Below are 7,826 nucleotides of genomic sequence, written 5' to 3' on the forward strand. Positions count from 1 at the left end.
CCATACATTTAATAGGGTTTATTAGATGAGAAGGAAAATCCCAAAACAAAACATGAACATAAAATATTTTTTAAAAGAAGACATAAAACATTTAAGATAACAGAATTAAGGCCAGGTGTAATTTGTTGTGTGTGTATGTGTGCGTGACCAGGATCCACCCGGCATGCCCTCCAGGGGGTGATGCTCTGCCCATCTGGGGCTTTGCTCCATTGCAACCAGAGCCATTCTAGCGCCTGTGATGGAGACCATGGAGCCATCCTCAGCACCTGGGCCAACTTTGCTCCAATGGAGCCTTGGCTCCGGGAGGTGAAGAGAGAAAGGAAGGAGAGAGGGAAGGGTGGAGAAGCTAATGGGCACTTCTGCCATGTGCCCTGGCCAGGAATTGAACCCGGAACTTCCACATACTAGGCTGATAGTACCAATGAGCCAACTGGCAAGGGCCCTAAGGCCAAGTATAGTTTTAAAGAAAACAGAAAAATGATAAAATAGGTATTTTTTTTTAAATCTCATACTACATTTAAATATGACTGCATTTAATATTTAAATACAGGGGGTCCGCCCTGGCCGGTTGGCTCAGCGGTAGAGCGTCGGCCTGGCGTGCGGGAGACCCAGGTTCGATTCCCGGCCAGGGCACATGGGAGAAGCGCCCATTTGCTTCTCCACCCCCACCCCCTCCTTCCTCTCTGTCTCTCTCTTCCCCTCCCGCAGCCAAGGCTCCATTGGAGCAAAGATGGCCTGGGCGCTGGGGACGCCTCCTTGGCCTCTGCCCCAGGCGCTAGAGTGGCTCTGGTCGCAACGGAGCGACGCCCTGGAGGGGCAGAGCATCGCCCCTGGTGGGCAGAGCGTCGCCCCTGGTGGGCATGCCGGGTGGATCCCGGTCCGGCGCATGCGGGAGTCTGTCTGTCTCTCCCCGTTTCCAGCTTCAAAAAAAGAAGAATAAATAAATAAATAAATAAATAAATAAATAAATAAATACAGGGGGTCCTTGGGTTATGACAGTCTCAATATACGGTATTTTGAGTTTGCGACGCTCCCATAAAAACTTAAAAATATTAAGACGTGAGTGTTTTGGTTTACGCCATTAGTGTTGTACTTAATGTATTATGTGGGCAAACTAGTTTGGTGGCATAGCAGAAGAATGATGTAGTTAGACAAATCAAAATTTTGTAAACATCATGGTAAAATTTTTTTCAGGTAAGAATCATCAAAGTATGCTAATCTAGGAGGGCCAGGTTTGATGAGGAATAGAATATCAACATGGTCTCAATTTTTTTTCCTCACAAATTAACCACTAATTGCAAAAGAGAAACAGTAACTACACAGTGACTGGCAATATCTTACCGAAGTGATCAAAGTGAACATTACCAATAAAGACACATCACTCACAGTATTTCAACCCACACTGCATAACCTGAATTTAAACGTAAAGAAACATTGGAAAAGCCCAAGGTGTGGGATGTCCTATGCATTAAACTGTTATATATTTTTCAAATATATCAATACTACAAAAGAAAGAGAGGCTAAAGAGTTATGATAGAGCAGGGGTCCCCAAACTATGGCTCGCAGGCCACATGCGGCCCCCTGAGGCCATTTATCTAGCCCCCATTGCACTTCCGAAAAGGGGCACCTCTTTCATTGGTGGTCAGTGAGAGGAGCATAGTTCCCAATGAAATACTGGTCAGTTTGTTGATTTAAATTTGTTCTTTATTTTAAACATTGTATTTTTCCCCGTTTTGTTTTTTTACTTTAAAATAAGATATGTGCAGTGTGCATAGGAATTTGTTCATAGTTTTTTTTTTTATAGTCCGGCCCTCCAATGGTCTGAGGGACAGTGAACTAGCCCCCTGTGTAAAAAGTTTGGGGACCCCTGTGATAGAGGAACACAAACCCAATTGAACAACAAATGCAATTGGAAAAGGAACTGTAGATGAAAATATTATCAATGTTAAGGTCCTGAATTTGGTAACTACTTAGTATGCTTGTTCTTATGAAGTACAGACATAGCACTGAAGGGTAAAAGGTATGATGTCCACAATACACTCTCAAATGGGTCAAAGAAAAATATAATTAACAAGGGATAGAAAATAGTAAAGCAAACATGAGAAACATTAAAGTCAAAGTGTAGAACAATATATGCATTTCTTCTATTTAAAATTCCCTTTCGGTACAAAATAAATGCTTTTTTTTCCTGACCATTTGCATGTTAGCTACAGATATGATGCCTCTTTACCTCAAATATTTGTATACTTCCTAAGAACAAGGATATTTTCTAATGTAACCACAGCACAATTATCAAAATCAGAAAATTAACTTTAATGCAATACTATTTTCCATATTTCACTAACTTCCACTAGGGGCTTTCTCTTTTCTTTAAAAAAACTCTTTTTTCTTCTTTTTCAAGTGAGAGAAGGGGAGATAGAGAGACAGGCTCCTGCATGTGCTCCAACTGGATCCACCTGGCAACTCCTGTATGGGGCCAATGCTCTGTCCATCTTGGACCGTTCTCACAACTGAGCTATGTTTAGCACCTGAGGTGGAAGCTCCACAGAGCCATACTCAGTAAATGGCCTTTATTTTTGAATTTTAAATTGGATCAGGACACATTCCAGGATAATACATTAAATTTAGCTTCCATGTCTCTAGTTTAGAACAATTCTTCAATTTGTCTTTCAAAAATGTCAAGGTGAAACATGTTATGACCAATTATTTTATAGAATGCCCCTTAATCCTAGCTTCTTTTTTTATTTTTATTTTATTTATTCATTTTTAGAGAGGAGAGAGAGAGGGAGAGAGAAGAGAGACAGAGAGAGAGAGAAGGGGGGAGGAGCTGGAAGCATCAACTCCCATATGTGCCTTGACCAGGCAAGCCCAGGGTTTCGAACCAGCAACCTCAGCATTTCCAGGTTGATGCTTTATCCACTGCGCCACCACAGGTCAGGCCCTTCTTTTTTTTTTTTTTTTTTTTAATGGTTCTTACTGGTTAGAGTGAGCTTAGGCATTTTTGGCAGAATGTCCTCGAAGTGGTGTGTCCTTTTTAGTGCATCATCATGATGTCAGTTGTCCCACTTCAAAGTGTCAATTTCTACCACTTCTTTTAGATGGCATCTGCTAGATTCTCCATGATAAAGTATCTTTTTATTTAGTAAGCATTTTGTGGAGAGATACTTTGAGACTGTGAATACTTTATTTCTCAGCGAACTTTCATGCCTATTGAGCATCCAGTGATGTTTCTTGGCTGAATTAATTATTACTCTGATGGTTGCCAGTTGGTTTTTCAATTATGTCATTCCTTGTGCATGTATTAGTTGGCATTCTGTTGTAAGGAAAAGCTTTTTCTTTTTATTATATTAGTATGAACTCATGTATTCCTCTTTGATTCAGTCTGTTACTCTCATTTGTTTATATATTAAATCGTCCCAGATTTGGCCAGATGTTTCAAGCTGGCTCCTGGCTCATTCTGACATGTCCTTACCATTTTTTGAGAAATGCCTTATTTTCCAGCACAAGTGTTTCAAGTTTATCTTACTGTTTTTCTTTTCCCACCCAGCCTGAAATCATCCATTTTTCCAAAGATTCTATTTTTTTTTTTTTTATTGTGTTTAGAACCTAAGATCTGGGCCTACTGGGATGTCATTGCATCTAGGCCTCTTCCACAGAAAAAGCAAGAAAATGTATATATTAAAAATTACATGTTCTATTGATATTTCCAATTCCAATCTAACCCCACAGACTCTTCCGAGCCTTTCTCCATTCAATATTTGTGTCTTTGGCCTGACCAGGCAGTGACGCAGTGGATAGAGCATCGGACTGGGATGTGGAAGGACCCAGGTTCGAGACCCCAAGGTCGCCAGCTTGAGCGCGGGCTCATCTGGTTTGAGCAAAAGCTCACCAGCTTGGACCCAAGGTCACTGGCTCGAGCAAGGGGTTACTCAGTCTGCTGAAGGCCCGCAGTCAAGGCACATATGAGAAAGCAATCAATGAACAACTAAGGTGTCACAATGAGCAATGATTGATGCTTCTCATCTCTCCGTTCCTGTCTGTCCCTGTCTATCCCTCTCTCTGACTCTCTCTCTCTCTGTAAAAAAAAAAAAAAAAAAAAAATATATATATATATATATATATATATATATATATATATATATATATATATTTGTGTCTTCTTCCACAGTAAGAACCTTAGCTCCCAACATCATCAATATAATTACTCGATTTTCATAGTGGTCATGTATTTGTAATTAAAAAATAATTTTAAGCTTTAAAAAGAAAATCTAGGAAACCCCACAGGCAAATTACACACATGCAAATGTCATTCATCAGTCTGTCATTACATAAAAATCTTGGAAACAATATATATTTGCTGCGTCCCAGAAAAGTTTGACAAATGAACAAATGGTACTAAGTACTTTTTTTCAATTCATCTAACATTTATTGTACCTCTACTTTGTTTTCATCCTTAGACTACTGTTATAGGTGCTAAAACTTTTGCTTATAAGCAAGAAATTGATAACCCATAAAATTAATGTCAAATTATAACAAGGTGTGACAATAGATAGAAGAAAAATATATTGAAAGAATACTGACTAAAGAGAGAAAGTGGTTCAAAAGCAAAAATTTTAGCAAAACAAAACAACAAAAAACCAGGAACAAAACTAAGGTGGTACTAGGAAAACGGAAATAAAGGGAGATTTAGAAAAACCGGATAATAAATTTGACAGGATTTGTCATCTGAGTGTGGGGGGAATGAGAAGAGTCATAGTGGGTGTCATTTAGATGTGGTAATAGTATGTTTCTCCACCAGATGGCAATGGTGTTCTTTGGTTTTCCATCTTGCTAAAAGATTTAGTTTTAGCAACTTAAAGGTCAAATAAGTAGACTTAAATTTCCAACAGGCCCTGGCCAGTTGGTTCAGCGGTAGAGCGTCGGCCTGGCGTGTGGGGGACCCGGGTTCGGAAGCGCCCATTTGCTTCTCCACCCCTCCGCCGCGCTTTCCTCTCTGTCTCTCCCCCTCCCGCAGCCAAGGCTCCATTGGAGCAAAGATGGCCCTGGTCTCAACAGAGCGACGCCCCGGAGGGGCAGAGCATCGCCCCCTGGTGGGCAGAGCGTTGCCCCTGGTGGGCGTGCCGGGTGGATCCCGGTTGGGCGCATGCGGGAGTCTGTCTGACTGTCTCTCCTCGTTTCCAGCTTCAGAAAAATACAAAAAAATAATAATAATAATAAAAAAAAATTTCCAACAACATTGTGAACAAGTTAGCCAGAGAAACTTGCCATACAAATCCTGGGAAAATATATACACACGCATATTATACATATACATATACATATACATATACATTCACACACATGCACACACACATTTTTAAATATGTATACAAAATTTTCCAGTCTACCTGAATCATTACTAGCTAGAAGCAGTGGGACTTGGACGTGAGCTGCAAAGTATAGAATTGTGACAATTCCAGTGCCATGCGGACTTTTCCTGGATGTGGACTTCTTCTGGACTCTTGCTCCTTGGAATAGCTCCTAACGGACTGAACTGGGGTTGGGTTGCATTCACAGGGATTTGGAATGGTGTTGGTGCCAACTTGGACTTGGTGAACATGTTAAGGACACTACTCTTTTATGGATTCTTGCTGTATTGGCCAAGAGTTTGCTTAAAGGCTTTAATCACTGTAAAAAAAAAAAAAAAAAAAATATATATATATATATATATATACTGGATAAAGAATATGTGGCACATATACACTATGGTATACTACTCAGCCATAAGAAATGATGACATCGGATCATTTACAACAAAATGGTGGGATCTTGATAACATTATACGGAGTAAAATAAGTAAATCAGAAAAAACCAAGAACTGCATGATTCCATACATTGGTGGGACATAAAAATGAGACTAAGAAAGAAAAAAAAAACGAGACTAAGAGACATGGACAAGAGTGTGGTGGTTATGGGGGGGGGGAAGGAGGGAGAGGGGGAGGGGGAGGGGGAGGGGCACAAAGAAAACTAGATAGAAGGTGACGGAAGACAATCTGACTTTGAGTGATGGGTATGCAACATAACTGAATGACAAGATAATCTGGACATGTTTTCTTTGAATATATGTACCCTGATTTATTGATGTCACCCATTAAAATTAATGAAAATTTATGTATAAAAAAAAAAAGAGCCTGACCTGTGGTGGCGCAGTGGATCAAGCTTCGACCTGGAACGCTGAGGTCGCCGGTTCAAAACCCTGATATTGCCCGGTCAAGGCACATATGGGAGTTGATGCTTTCTGCTCCCCCCCCCCTCTCTCTCTCTTTCTGTCTCCTTTAAAATGAATAAATAAATAAAAATAATAAAAAAGAAGTAAACAAGCAAAAATAAATAAATATGTATATAATTAAACTGGCAAGAAACTAATAATGATTCTCAAAAGCCAGAAACAAAGGGAAAGTGCAAATTCAAAGGGTAAACTAACACCAAAGCCAGTGCTTACCGTTAGGAGCATCTGCCAATCCCCAGGGTCTCTAAAGCATAATTTTAAAGGGCATCACACACATGGAAGACAAAGTCATGGACTTGAGCAAGATGGGAACTTAGATCAGAGATGTGCATAAAGCATAAAGGCAATACTTTTGGAATTTTAACATATTGTTCTGCACTGTGACTTATTTTTATAGTGTTTCTCATATTTACTTTACCATTTTTTCTCTATCTCTTGTTATATATTTTTTCCTTGACTCATTTGAGAGTATATTGCAGACATCATATCCTTTACTCTTCAACACTACGTCTATGCTTCGTAAGAATAAGCATACTAAGTACAGTTACCAAATTCAGGACCTTAACATCGGTGACAATACTTTCATCTACAGTCCCCCTTCCAATTACATTTGTTGTTCAATTAGGTTTTTATTTTTTGTTACAATATCTAGTTTAAGATTATATGTTCCTTTATCATGACTCTTAAATCTGGAACAGTTCTTTAGCCTCTCTTTGTCTTTCGTAATATTGATGGGTTTAAAGAATATGGTGCCATTAAAATATAGAACACAGCACCCACATACACATAAAGACAGTGGGGACACTTTCCTATCTTGGCCTTCACCCTGGGAAGACCAGGGCAGGAGGAGAGGGGATTAAAAATCTCTCCAGAGACTTCAGCACAAAGATCCAAAGATTAAATATATACATACATATATATATATATTATATATATATATGAAATGGAAATTAAGACATGAAAAGTAGAAGAGTCTCCCATACCATCCAAAGTTCCAGAACAGATATATTTAACTTTTTTTTAATAATCTTAAAAATCAGAAATGAAATGAAATGACATTTTTAGGAAGGCAAGTGAGTTTACAGCCAACAGATCCTCACTAGAGGACATTTCTAAAAAGTATATCAGGAAGAAGGAAATGAGCTCAGAAGGAAGGTAGAAAACATGAGAAAGAATAGTGAGTTCCAGAAAACGGTAAATAAAGTGGTTGGCAAAAGTAGGTTTATAGCTCATACCAAAAAATGACAAGAATAAACATTTGTGTACTCACAACTGTAAGCCTGCATTTGCCCACCCCTGTATGTAGGGAACTGTAGTCAAACATTGATTGTATAAGATGACAGTAACAAATTTGTGGAGTTAATAATAACTAAAGCACTAGAAAATAGAATGCAAGTAGGAGCTGAGAATTGAACTTGTTAGAAAAGGAAGTCCAAAGATAGAAGGAAAAGGAAATTAATAAAATATAAATGAATCACATAAAACATACCATAAAAGAAATAAAGCTCAACAGAGCAAAAGGTCAGTGCTTTGTAAAGACTAGTAAAATTGTACAACC

Source organism: Saccopteryx bilineata, chromosome 3 (genome assembly GCF_036850765.1).
Source record: "Saccopteryx bilineata isolate mSacBil1 chromosome 3, mSacBil1_pri_phased_curated, whole genome shotgun sequence".
Taxonomy (NCBI): Eukaryota; Metazoa; Chordata; class Mammalia; order Chiroptera; family Emballonuridae; genus Saccopteryx; species Saccopteryx bilineata.